Consider the following 13,044-nt stretch of genomic DNA (forward strand, 5'->3'; position numbering starts at 1 on the left):
ATTTTTTGTATTTTTTAGTAGAGACGGGGTTTCACCGTGTTAGCCAGGATGGTCTCGATCTCCTGACCTCGTGATCCGCCCGACTCAGCCTCCCAAAGTGCTGGGATTACAGGCTTGAGCCACCGCGCCCTGCCTGTTTGTCTTTTTATTGTTGAGTTATTGGAGACCTTTATATATTCTGGATACAAGTCTGTTATCAGATACATGATTTGCAAATATTTTCTTTCATTCTGTAGATTGTCTTCACTTTCTTGATGTTGTCCTTTGAAACCCAAAAGTTTAAAATTTTGATGAAGACCACTTTATTTTTTTCTACTTCATTAAAATGCAGATTCTGGCTTTTTGTATGTAGCTCATCACCTAACTGGTTCTTTGTTTTAAAAACAATAATGTTTCAGGCCGGGTGCAGTAGGAGGCCAAGGTAGGCAGATCACTTGAGGTCAGGAGTTCGAGAGCAGCCTGGGCAACATACCGAGACCCTGTCGCTACAAAAAAAGAAAAAAATTAGCTGGGCATAGTGGTGTGTGCCTGTAGTTCCAGCTCCTGAGGAGGCTAAGGCAGGAGGATCACTTGTGCCCAGGAGTTCGAGGCTGCAGTGAGACATGTTTATACCACTGCCCTCCAGCCTGGGCAACAGAGTTAAGACCCTGTCTCTAAAATGAACACACAAACATCAGAGAACCATGTTTCATGCAGAATATGATCAGAAACTAAAATATAAATGAATAAAAACAACTCCATGAAATACTGTGAGTTAGTTGATGCTCTAGTTATGATTACTGAATGACAGAAGGGCAGGAGTCTGAGCTTCACCTTGCCAGGTGAAGTTTAATCTCACTAAAAAAAGTTCAATAGCCAGATACCACGCATACTGTAAACAGTTTATTCTTTGGAAGTAGTATAATTATGCCAGAGGTTTTTCAATTTATGGATTGGAATGTTCTCGAAAAGTACAGACAGTGCGTTGCTTGGTGTACTGCTCTTCATGCCAGTGTCATCTGCTACCTAAATTATTGATTGTTGTTTACAAAACAGTACTGATGTAAATTGTTATGTCCTCAGAGGAGATACTTATGTTATTGAGAAGTCTTTGGTTTTCTCAGGTTTTTACCTCATAAACAGTGATATGGAGAGATAACTGTTTATTTTGCTTAATATGGCTTTCTGACTAGAAGCCAGCTACAGCTTCCTGGACTCACAGGTGAGCAGTTATGCCCATTTAATAGTCTCTGTCAGAAGACCTCACATCTTTTAAAGTGCATGCCATCCTAATTTTACTTAGAAATTAAAACTAGAGAGGAACCAGAATATATTAGCTTATTTAACTTTCTTCCACTCTCTAGTGTATTCTAAGAGAAGTCTCCCTTCATAGTTCTGCAATAAACATTCTTAGCTACCTTACTGGAGAATGTGAAGTAACTACTACATTCATTGGCTTATCTCATTGGGATATCTGTAGTGTATCCAGGTGAAATCTTCTGCAATAACTTGCTGCATTATATTTGAATGTATTCACTTACATGGTTGTCTTCCCCACTAGATAGTAATGTCCTGGGGAAAGAATTCTGTGTTCAGTATCAGCAGCATCTGCTGTCAGTTTGTATATATTGAGAGAAAGATTAAAAGCAAGCATTTGCCATAAATTCACCAGGTGTTTATCGAGTGCCTGTTGTGTCATCATTTTCTGTGGTACAGTGTCTTTCTGTGTCAGGGATTTAATAATGAGAAAATAAATGGCTCAAGTAAAACCTAGCTTTTCAGGCTGGGCGCAGTGGCTCATGCTTCTAATCCCAGCACGTTGGGAGGCCTAGGCGGGCGGATCACTTGAGCCCAGGAGTTCGAGACCAGCCTGGGCAACATGACGAAACCCCATCTCTACTAAAAGTACAAAAATTAGCTGAATGTGGTGGCATGCGCCTATGGTCCCAGCTACTTGCGGGGCTGAGGTGGGAGAATTGCTTAAGGCTGGGAGGTGGAGGTTGCAGTGAGCTGAGATTGTGCACTCCAGCCTGGGTGACAGAGTGAGACCCTGTCTCAAAAACAAAAAACAAAACAAAAACTGGCTAGGCATGGCGGCTCACTCCTGAAATCCCAGCACTTTGGGAGGCTGAGGTGGGCGGATCATTTGAAGTCAGGAGTTTGAGACCAGCCTGGCCAACATGGTGAAACCCCGTCTCACTAAAAAAATACAAAAATAATTAGCTAGGTATGGTGGTGCATGCCTGTGGTCCCAGCTACTTGGGAGGCTGAGGTGGGCGGATCATTTGAAGTCAGGAGTTTGAGACCAGCCTGGCCAACATGGTGAAACCCCGTCTCTACTAAAAATACAAAAATTAGCCAGGAGTGGTGGTACATGCCTGTAGTCTCAGCTGTTTGGCAGGCTGAGGCGGGAGAATCACTTGAACCTGGGAAGTGGAGGTTGCAGTGAGCTGAGATTGCACCATTGTCCTCCAGCCTGGGCCACAGAGCAAGACTCTGTCTCGAAAAAAAAAAAAAAAGAAAAAAACCCGAAAACACAAAAATAAAAATTAGCCAGGTGTGGTGGCAGGCACCTGTAATCCCACCTACTTGGGAAGCTGAGCCAGGAGAAGCCCTTGAATCCAGGAGGCAGAGGTTTCAGGGAGCTGAGATGGTGCCACTGCACTCCAGCCTGGGTGACAGAGCAAGACTCTCTCTCAAAACAAAGAAACAATCTCCTCCCTCTGCTAAAAAAACCAGCCTTTCCTTTTTGTAGACTGTAATATTTCACTGTCTTATTTTTAGTTTGCTTTTCTGAAGTAAAACTACTAAAATAATATTTTAGTCACATATATTCATTAAATCTAAAATCATGAAGCTGCTTATTTTCCCCTTATCTAGCTGAGTTAGTATCTAACAAATAGATTCTAAATGAACTCTTCATATAGGTGGTGATTTTTTGGCGGTGGCTAGGGGCAGGGTGGTTTTGGTTACAACCTAAAGAATAACAGTAGTATGATTAATTTCTCCTGTATATAATGTGTTCTCCACACCACAGCATTGAAATACTTTGGAAATCCTCTAATCCAGAGGTTTTTCCACTTGTGTTTGAAAGTGTAGTACAGATGCTTCAGATATACAAAGTTTGACTTGAATTTTTTTTTTTTTTCTTTTTTGAGATGGAGTCTCGCTCTGTCACCCAGGCTGGAGTGCAGTGATGTGATCTTGGCTCACTGCAACCTCCACCTCCCAAGTTCAAGTGATTCTTCTGCCTCAGCCTCCCGAGTAGAGATGCATGCCACCACTCCTGGCTCATTTTTTTGTATTTTTAGTAGAGGCGGGGTTTTACCATGTTAGCCAGGATGGTCTCAATCTCCTGACCTCGTGATCTACCTGCCTTGGCCTCCCAAAGTGCTGGGATTACAGGTGTGAGTAAATTTTGTTTTTATAAATTACATTTTTATCTACTATATTTCATCAATTCTAAAACATTTAAATATCCAAAATGGATATATGTGTTATAGTTTAATTGGTAGAGTTTAAAAATTTTTTAAAATTATAGTATCATGTAATTGGTTATGCCATCTTAGATTTGATGAAAGACAGTATTTAAAAAAAAACTGTTAAGATGCCCACATTGAGGTGAATATATAATAGATTTCAAATACTGGATTCTACAAACATACTGACATGTGTTATTTATTATCTGAATACTAAACAGTTGTGATCAATTTAAACTTAAATGTGTTCTATTGAAATATGTTTTTAATCTCATACAAATTTTTGAAATATTTTGGAGGCTAAAGTTGAAAATTGGTTTATCTGGTAAACCTTCACTTCAGCAAAAGAATATCACCTTCTGATGTTTTTTGGTGAATTATGTAAATATAGTTTTTAATATTAAATCTATTTGTATAAATTCACAGTGTCTGAATGATGGATGTATTTCAATTTTAAAGTTCAGAAAAAATGTAGCTGGGCATGGGGCTCACACCTATAGTCTCAGCACTTTGGGAGGCTGAGGCAGGAGGACCCCTTGAGCCTGGGAGTTTGCGACCAGCCTGGGCAACCTAGCAAGACCTTGTCTCTACTAAAAATGTTTAAAAAATTAGCTGGATGTGGCGGTGCATGCCTGCAGTCCCAGCTACTCTGGAGGCTGACATGGAAGGCCTAGGAGTTTGAGGCTGTAGTGAGCCATGATTGCACCACTGCACTTCAGCCATGGCGACAGAGTCCCTGTCTCAAAACAAACACACAGACACCCATGCACACACACCCCAGCATATGCTTTGATGTCAATAATTGTGTATTATTGAGATTATTGACATTATTAATGTCAACAAATAGTGTTCTTGAGAGTGGGGTTGTAACTGATGTTTTTGAAACAGCCAGTGGGGTTATGGGCCCAGTTAGGATTCTGGAACAGTTTTCCTGAGTGTAGAACTGTGATGGGGCTTATGATTCACACTCAATACTTTGCTGGATGAATGTTAAAAGCGGATAGGATGGCAGACCCACTCAGCAAGGAATTCCACCGAGGATGCCTTGAAAGGAGCAGGGGCATACCATCCAGAGCACAAGGCAGAATAAAGTTATCACATGAAGGACTCATTTGCTTGAAAAGACTTGACTTTTCTTAGTGTCTTCAAATATTCTAACAACTTTATAAGGCAGAAAGACTCAGTGATTTTTTTTTTCTTTTTCTTTTTTTTTTCCTGAGACTGTCTCTGTTGCCCAGGCTGGAGTGCAGTGGTGTGATGTCAGCTCATTGCAACCTCTGCCTCCCGGATTCAAGTGATTCTCCTGCCTCTGCCACCTGAGTAACTGGGATTATAGGCTTTCACCACCACGCTGGCTAATTTTTGTATTTTTAGCAGAGATGGGGTTTCACCATGTTGGCCAGGCTGTTCTCGAACTCCTGGACTTAAGTGATCCTCCTGCCTTGACCTCCCAAAGTGCTGGGACTATGGGCATGAGCCACCACACCTGGCTCATTTCTTGTTTTTTTAAAATAAAATTTATTGTGTGTGTTTAAGGTATATATATCACGTTATGAGACGTATAGTAAAATGGTTACTGTAGTGAATCAAATTAACGTATCCATCATCTTACAGTTACCTGTTTTTCCTTCCTGTGGCAAGAGCAAAAATCCTGACCATAGCAAACTCTTACTAAAAGTCCTCATGGCTGGATGCGGGCTCATATCTGTAATCCTAGCACTTTGGGAGGCTGAGGCGGGCCGATCATTTGAGCCCAGGAGTTCAAGACCAGCCTGGGCAACATGACAAAACTCCCTCTCTACAAAAAATACAAAAATTACCTCACATGTTGGCACGCGCCTATAGTCCTAGCTACTTGGGAGGCTAAGGTGGGAGGATTGCTTGAGTCCAGGTGGACGAGGCTGCAGTGAGCTTTGATTGAGCCACTGTGCTCTAGCCTGGGCAATAGAGGGAGACCCTGTTGCCAAAAAAATGAAGGAAGTCCTCAAGGCTGTTCTGCAGAACATTAGATCTGCAGACTTGTTCATCCTACATACCTGCTATTTTGTATCCATTGATCTACAGCTCCCTATTTCCTTTCCAGCCCCAACCTTGGTAACCACTGTTTTTATTCTATCTTCATATTTGACCTCTGTTTTTTTGGAGACGGAGTCTCGCACTGTCACCGGGCTGGAGTGCAGTGGCGCCATCTTGGCTCACTGCAACCTCCACCTCCTGGGTTCAAGCGATTCTCCTGCCTCAGCCTCCCGAGTAGCTGGAATTACAGGTTCCCGCCACCGTGTCTGGCTAATTTTTTTGTATTTTTAGTAGAGATGGGGTTTCACTATGTTGGCCAGGCTGGTCTGGAACTCCTGACCTCGTGATCCCCCTGCCTCGGCTTTCCAAAGTGCTGGGATTACAGACGTGAGCCACCGCACTCGTCCTGTTTTCTTTTTTGAAAGATTCCACAGTCCCAATGAATTTAAAATGTCAATTGTAGGTTGTCTTTGGATCCATACTGTTGTATATATGAGAGTTTTTTTATAATTATGATCAAAATATATGTGTTGCTATTAGGTCTCCCCCACTCCTTTTTTTTTTTTTTTTTAACTTATACACAATTAATATAATTCATGTAGTTTAAATGACCTTATATAATGTTTTAAATTATGTGACATAGTTTGCCTGAATGTATACCAATTGACTTCTTTAAGTTTTTGCACTGCCAAATAAACATTTTTGTTCAGATTGCTTTTCCAACCCCCCTCCCTTCATTTATCTATTGCTGTGTAACAAATTATATCAAAATTCTGTGGCTTCAAACGATGACTGATTTTTTTCTCATAATATGGGAGTTGACTGGGTGGTTCTGCTGGTTTCACTTAGAGTCACTCATGTGGTTGCATCAAGCTGGTGAAGGGATAGGCTTATTGCCTAGGACGCCTTGCTCCCCCTCCCTGCAGCCTCTGCACGTGGCCAGTTAGGACTTCCTCACATCCTGGTGGTGTCAGGGTGTTCAGAATTCTTGCATGACAGTTGTCTTCCAAAAGAACGAAAGCAGAAGTTAGCATTCCTCTTACAAGCGAGTGCCAGAACTGGCCTAGCGTTGCTGCTTCCCTGTTTATTCTTTTTTTGGAGGCAGAGTCTCACTGTGTCACCCAGGCTGTAGTGCAGTGGCACAGTCTCGGCTCACTGCTACTTCTGCCTCCCAGGTTCAAGCGATTCTTGTGCCTCAGCCTCCAAAGTAGCTGGACTACAGGTGTGCACCACCATACCCAGCTAATTTTTTTTTTGTATTTTTAGTAGAGATGGGGTTTCACCATGTTGGACAGGCTGGTCACAAACTCCTAACCTCAGGTGATCTGCCCACCTTGGCCTCCCAAAGTGCTGGGATTACAGGCATGAGCCACCACGCCCTGCCACTGCTTCCCTATTCTATTGATAAAACAGGTGGGAAGGCCTGTGCAGCTTCAAGGGGAGGAGGGGTGCGCCTGGGTCTGGAGGGTGGAGGATGGCTCACAGCACTCTGCAGACATTCTGCGCCCTGGTGTTTTGTCCTGGGGGGAAATTTCACACAGTAGCATTTAAGTCAAATCATACTACATATTTAAAAATTCTTGTTTTTTATATGTGTGTGTGTATACATATATGTGTATGTATATATATGTGTGTATATATGTGTGTGTGTGTGTATATATGTGTGTGTGCTTTTTTTTTTTTTTTTGAGACTGGGTCTCATTCTGTCTCCCAGGCTGGAGTGCAGTGGCATGATCTTGGCTCACTGCAGCGTCCACCTCCCAGGTTCAGGTGATTCTCCTGCCTCAACCTCTGCAGGAGCTGGGACTACAGGCACGCACCACCACGCCAGGCTAATTTTTTGTATTTTTAGTAGAGATGGGGTTTCTCCATGTTGGTCAGGCTGGTCTAGAACTCCCAACCTCAGGTGATCTGCTCGCCTCGGCCTCCCAAAGTGCTGGGATGACAGGTGTGAGCCACTGCGCCTGGCAGGGTTTTTGTTTTTTGAGACAGGTTCTTGCTCTGTCACCCAGGCTGGAGTGCAGTGCCACTATCTCAGCTCACCGCAACCTCCGCCTCTGGGGTTCAAGCAATTCTCCTGCCTCAGCCTCCCGAATAGTTGGGCATACAGGCATGTGCCACCATGACCAGCTAATTTTTGTATTTTTGGTAGAAAGGGGCTTTTACTGTGTTGGCTAGGCTCCTCTTGAACTCCTGACCTCAAGTGGTCCACCCCCTTGGCCACCCAAAGTGTGGGATTATAGGCGTGAGCCACTGCGCCCAGCTGATACAGAGTTTTAAAAAATAGTTTAAAAAATTAGCCTGTGCCTGGCGCAGTGGCTCACGCCTGTAATCCCAGCACTTTGGGAAGCCAAGGTGGGTGGATCACTTGAGGTCAGGAGTTCGAGACCAGCCTGGAAACATGATGAAACCCCGTCTCTACTAAAAATACGGAAATTAGCCGGGCATTGTGGTGGGCGCCTGTAATCCCAGCTACTCAGGAGGCTGAAGCAGGAGAATCACTTAAACTCATGAGGAGGCAGTTGCAGTGAGCTGAGATCATGCCACTGCACTGTAGCCTGGGTGACAGGGTGAGACTCCATTTCAAAAAAAAAAAAAAATTGATAGTTGTGTGCCTTGTAATTATTACTTTTCTCCCTTTGCCTTTAATTTCTTTTTTTATTTTCCAAGACCGAGTCTCACTCTGTCACCCAGGCTAGAGTGCAGTGGCGTGAACAAACATGGCTCACTGAAAACCTCTACCTCCCAGGCTCAAGTGATCCTCCTACGTTAACCTCCAGAGCAGCTCAGACTACAGATGTGCGCCACCACGCCTGACTAATTTTTGCATTTTTTGTAGAGATGGGGTTTTGCCATGTTGTTCAGGCTCGTCTTGAACTCCTGGGCTCAAGCGATCTTCCCACCTTGGTGTCCCAAAGTGTTAAGATTACAGGCGTGAGCCACTACACCTGGCCAATTTTTTTAAAAAAACATCTTAGGATAGGGTCATGTATGATGTTCTTAAGTAGTGTTCCAAATAAAATGAAGGAAGATTAAGGAGGAAAATCAGACTTCACCTATTAGTGGGAGGAAAAGCAAAGAATTTGTGGCCATCTTTAATTTGGTACAGAGTATAACGATTCTTGACTCAAAAAAAAAGTGTGTGTGTGTGTGTGTGTGTATATGTTTTTTTTTTTTTTTTTTTTTTGAGACAGAGTCTCAGTCTGTTGCTGAGGAAGGAGTGCAGTGGCGTGGTCTTGGCTCACTGCAACCTCTGCCGCCCGGGTTCAAGCGATTCTCCTGCCTCAGCCTCCCGAGTAGCTTGGATTACAGGCACGTACTACCATGCCCGGCTAATTTTTTGTATCTGTAGTAGAGATGGGGTTTCACCATCTTGGCTAGGCTGGTGTTGAACTCCTGATCTCATGATCTACCCGCCTCGGCCTCCCAAATGCTGGGATTACAGGCATGAGCCACCGCCCGGCCGACTCAAAACTTTTTTCAAGTGATGTTGATGTGTAATATTTTACATATTTTGTGGGGTACATGTGATGTTTCATTGTGTGCATAGAATGTACAGATCAAATCTCAGGGTATTTGTGGTATCCAGATTCTTGACTCATGACAGATAATATATATAAGGGTTGGCCAGGTGTAGTGGCTCACGCCTGTAATCCCAACACTTTGGGAGGCCGAGGTGGGTGGATCACGAGGTCAGGAGTTTGAGACCAGCCTGGCCAACATGGCGAAACCCCATCTCTACTAAAAATACAAAAATTAGCCAGGCATTGTGGCAGGCACCTGTAATCCCAGCTACTTCGGAGGCTGAGGCAGGAGGATCACTTGAAACCCGGAGGCAAAGGTTGCAGTGAGCCAAGATCGTGCCATTGCACTCTGTCCTGGGCGACAAGAGCAAGACTCTGTCTCTAAAAAGAAAAATACATATATGGGTTATGAAGTCTTAGGAAGTGACATTTTGGGCATCAGAGGGATAGATTGTTTCTTTTAGAATCAGTTTATGAAAGGCTAAGGCTTTAGAAATAATGTGTTTCAGCAGGAATTCTGACTAGGGATAGAGGTGGGGGACGGAGGCAAGGCGATAGGATTTCTCCTTTCTTTTGCCTCTTCTACCCAGGGCAGTGGGTTGCCTTCCTGTGCTAGACTCTTGTGTGTTGGTCATTGAGATATACTGGGGTAGACAAAAAGTTGTATATATATCACTGATATGGTTTAGTCGAAGTATGCAAAGTATAAAAAGAAAACACTTTGCTCAGTCATCTAGTTAGGTTCTTAGTAGAGCAAAACTCTCACTTTATGCTGTTACCTCCTTTTTCTCGCTTCTCCTACTCTAATCGTGGTTTCTGTGTCTTGATGCGCTGCTGAACATTAAGCTCCACAAGAGCAGGACTTCGACTATCACGGCAAGATCAGGGGCCTAGCCACAATTCTGTGGCTCACAGTAGACATTTGGTGCTGTTTAAATGGAAATAAATAAATAAAACCAAGTAATTACAACAGTAAAATGAACCACAACTTTCTCAGTCAACTGAGTGCTTCGCACTTCATCCTCTTTCTTGGTCTTTTATAACAGCTGATACTTTTCTCCTCCTCTTACCTCCCAATCCATTCCCACGTTGCAGCAAAGTGAAGTTTATGTCCTCCTTGAATCCTCATTACTGCAGATAAAGGCTGAATTGCTAAGGGTGCCCCTTCCAGGCCATTTCTGACTCTTTGCTCTCATACTCAGTTGCAGTCCCCAAACATTGCCCAGCATTCTGTCTCTCTTTTGTAATGTCCTCCCCACGCCTTTTTTTTGGCTCCACCCGCCCAATCCTCCCTTTTCTTTTTAAATATTTCAAACACCAGAAAAATATGTGAATATACATGTACTCACCCTGGCTGTTCACATTCTAATAAATTCTTGCTTCATATTGTTTTTTGGAAATAGAACATTTCTAGTACATTTAAAGTCCTATTTTCCCTTCTAAGTCCTAGGCCACTTTCTCTTTGCCCAGAGGTCATCAGTATCCTGATTTTTTATTATTTGTATTTATTTATTTATTTTGAGACAGAGTCGGACTCTGTCACCCAAAATGGAGTGTAGTGGCGTGATCTTGGCTTACTACAACCTCTGCTCCCTGTTCAAGTGATCCTCCCGCCTTAGCCTCCTGAGTATCTGGAACTACAGGTGCATACCACCATGCCCAGCTAATTATTATTATTATTTTTTTTTTGAGATGCAGTCTTGCTCTCTCTCCCAGGCTGGAGTGCAGTGGCGCAGTCTTGGCTTACTGCAACCTCCGCCTCCCGGGTTCAACTGATTCTCCTGCCTCAGCCTCCCAGGTAGCTGGGACTACAGGCGCACGACACCATGCCTGGCTAATTCTTTTGTATTTTTAGTAGAGATGGGGTTTCACCATGTTGGCCAGGCTGGTCTCAAACTCCTGACCTCAAATGATCCGCCTGCCTCAGCCTCTCAAAGTGCTGGGATTACAGGCGTGAGCTACCACGCCCAGTCTCCCAGCTAATTTTTTGTATTTTTAGTAGAGACAGGGTTTCACAGTGTTGACCAGGCTGGTGTCGAACTCAAGTGATTTGCCCATTTCAGTCTCCCAAAGTGTTGGGATTACAGGCATGAGCCAGCACACCTGGCCCAATAATCCTGATTTTTTTTTTTTGAGACAGAGTCTTGCTCTGTCACCCAGGCTGAAGTGCAGTGGCATGATCTCAGCTCACCGCAACCTCTGCCTCCTGGGCTCATGCGATTCTCCTGCCTCAGTAGAAGTTTTAGTAGAGACAGGTTTGTATTTTTAGTAGAGATGGGTTTTACCATGTTGACCAGGCTGGTGTCAAACTCCTGCCCTCAGGTGATCCACCTGCCTTGGCCTCCTAAAGTGTTGGGATTACAGGCGTGAGCCACTGTGCCTCGCCCGAACCCTGATTTTTAAATATCTTTTCCACTAACACCTTTATACTTTTTGCTACATATGTATATACGTATAAGAACTACATTTGTTTAGAGCTTCTATACCAGTGTATTCTAACTGCAGCAGTGAATGAACTTCCAATATCTACATCTTTGCCCAGATAAAGAATTATCAGACTTAATATTTGTCAGTTTGGTGGCTAGAATAAGCTGTTACGTTTCCCTGATTACTGATGAGGTTGAGCATATTTTTATGTTTGTTGGTCATTACTGTTTTCTGTAAACCTTATTCCTAATATGTTCTCATTGTTCTCTAGGGTTTTCTTTTCCTTATTGATTTCTAGGAGGAATTCTTTCTGTATTTTGAATAACATTCTTGTCTGCTATTTGTTATTCATATCTTTTTTCAGTCTGTGGCTTATCTTTTCATTTAATCTGCCTATAATTGATTTTTATATATACTATGAGATCAGATTGGGTTCTAATTTTATTTTTCCATATTAGTAAAATGTTCCAACACCATTAACTTTTCCTACTTTTTTTTTTTTTCTCTTTTAAGACAGGGTTTCACTCTGTGACCCAGGCTGGAGTGCAGTGGTGTGATCACAGATCACTGCAGCCTTGACCTCCCCGGGCTCAGGTGATCCTCGCCTCCTGAATAGCTGGGACCACAGGCATGTGCCAGCCACCACACCTGGCTAATTTTTGTATTTTTTTAGAGATGAGGTCTTGCCATGTTGCCCAGGCTGGTTTTCAGCTCCTGGGCTCAGTTGATTGGCCCACCTTGGCCTCTCAGAGTGCTGGGTTTACAAGTGTGAGCCACCATGCCTAGCCTTTTCTACTTTTTTTTTGTTTGTTCTCTTTTGAAATAACTTTAGATTTGCAGAAAAGTTACATGAGTAGTACGAAGGATTCCCATATACCTTCATGCAGATCCATCAAATATTAATGTTTAACATTTTTGCTTGCTCTTGTGTGTACTCTCTTCCCCCCTCCCTCCACATTCGATTTCGTTTTTTGGGGGAACCATTCAAGAGTAAGTTAACAGATACTGTCTCTTCACCCCTACATACTTCAACTAGGACATTTTCTTACAATATAATTGTTAAAACCAGGAAATTAATATTGAGAAAGGACTGTTATCTACCAGCCCTATTCAGATTTCACCACTACTGTTCTTTAAAGCAAAATAATGACAATAATATTTTTCCTGATAACCAAGGTTGCATTTACTTGTCATGCCTCTAGTCTCTTTACTGACTTTTAGTGTTGCCTCTACTAAAAAGCACATTTTCATATATGATATGTCTGCTTTGGGGCTTTTCTTTTTCATTAGTCTGTTCATTTCTGCACTAATTCCGTATTTTCTTAATGGTTTCTTTAGCTGATGAGGAAGTCTTAAAATCTAGGAAAGTGTCCCCTCTGTTTTGTTTTCTTTTATTGTTTTGTTTTTGTTTTCGAGACAGTCTTGCTCTGTCTTCCAGGCAGGGGCTTGATCTTGGCTCACTTCAACCTCCACCTCCTGGGTTCAAGCGATTCTCCTGCCTCAGCATCCCATGTTGCTGGTTGGGATTACAGGTGTGCACCACCATGCCTGGCTAAATTTTGTATTTTTAGTAGAGATAGGGTTTCATCATGTTGGCCAGGCTGGTCTTTTTTTTTTTT

The 13,044-nt window shown here is 42.9% G+C and overlaps 1 protein-coding gene across 4 annotated transcripts in view; it reads left to right on the forward strand.

Moving 5' to 3' along the window:
* UBE2V2 (ubiquitin-conjugating enzyme E2 variant 2) overlaps window positions 1–13,044 on the forward strand; it is a 69,560-nt gene that overhangs the window by 29,969 nt on the left and 26,547 nt on the right. Inside the window, exon 1 of one of the 4 annotated variants that reach the window (XM_011970490.1) lies at window positions 3,292–3,386. The exons of the other annotated variants lie outside the window; for them this stretch is intronic. The gene's annotated coding sequence lies outside the window, so the exon portion shown is untranslated. Of the gene's footprint in view, window positions 1–3,291; window positions 3,387–13,044 lie in introns of those variants that run through there. 4 annotated transcript variants of the gene reach the window in all.

Source organism: Mandrillus leucophaeus, unplaced genomic scaffold (genome assembly GCF_000951045.1).
Source record: "Mandrillus leucophaeus isolate KB7577 unplaced genomic scaffold, Mleu.le_1.0 Scaffold1205, whole genome shotgun sequence".
NCBI classification, from domain to species: Eukaryota; Metazoa; Chordata; class Mammalia; order Primates; family Cercopithecidae; genus Mandrillus; species Mandrillus leucophaeus.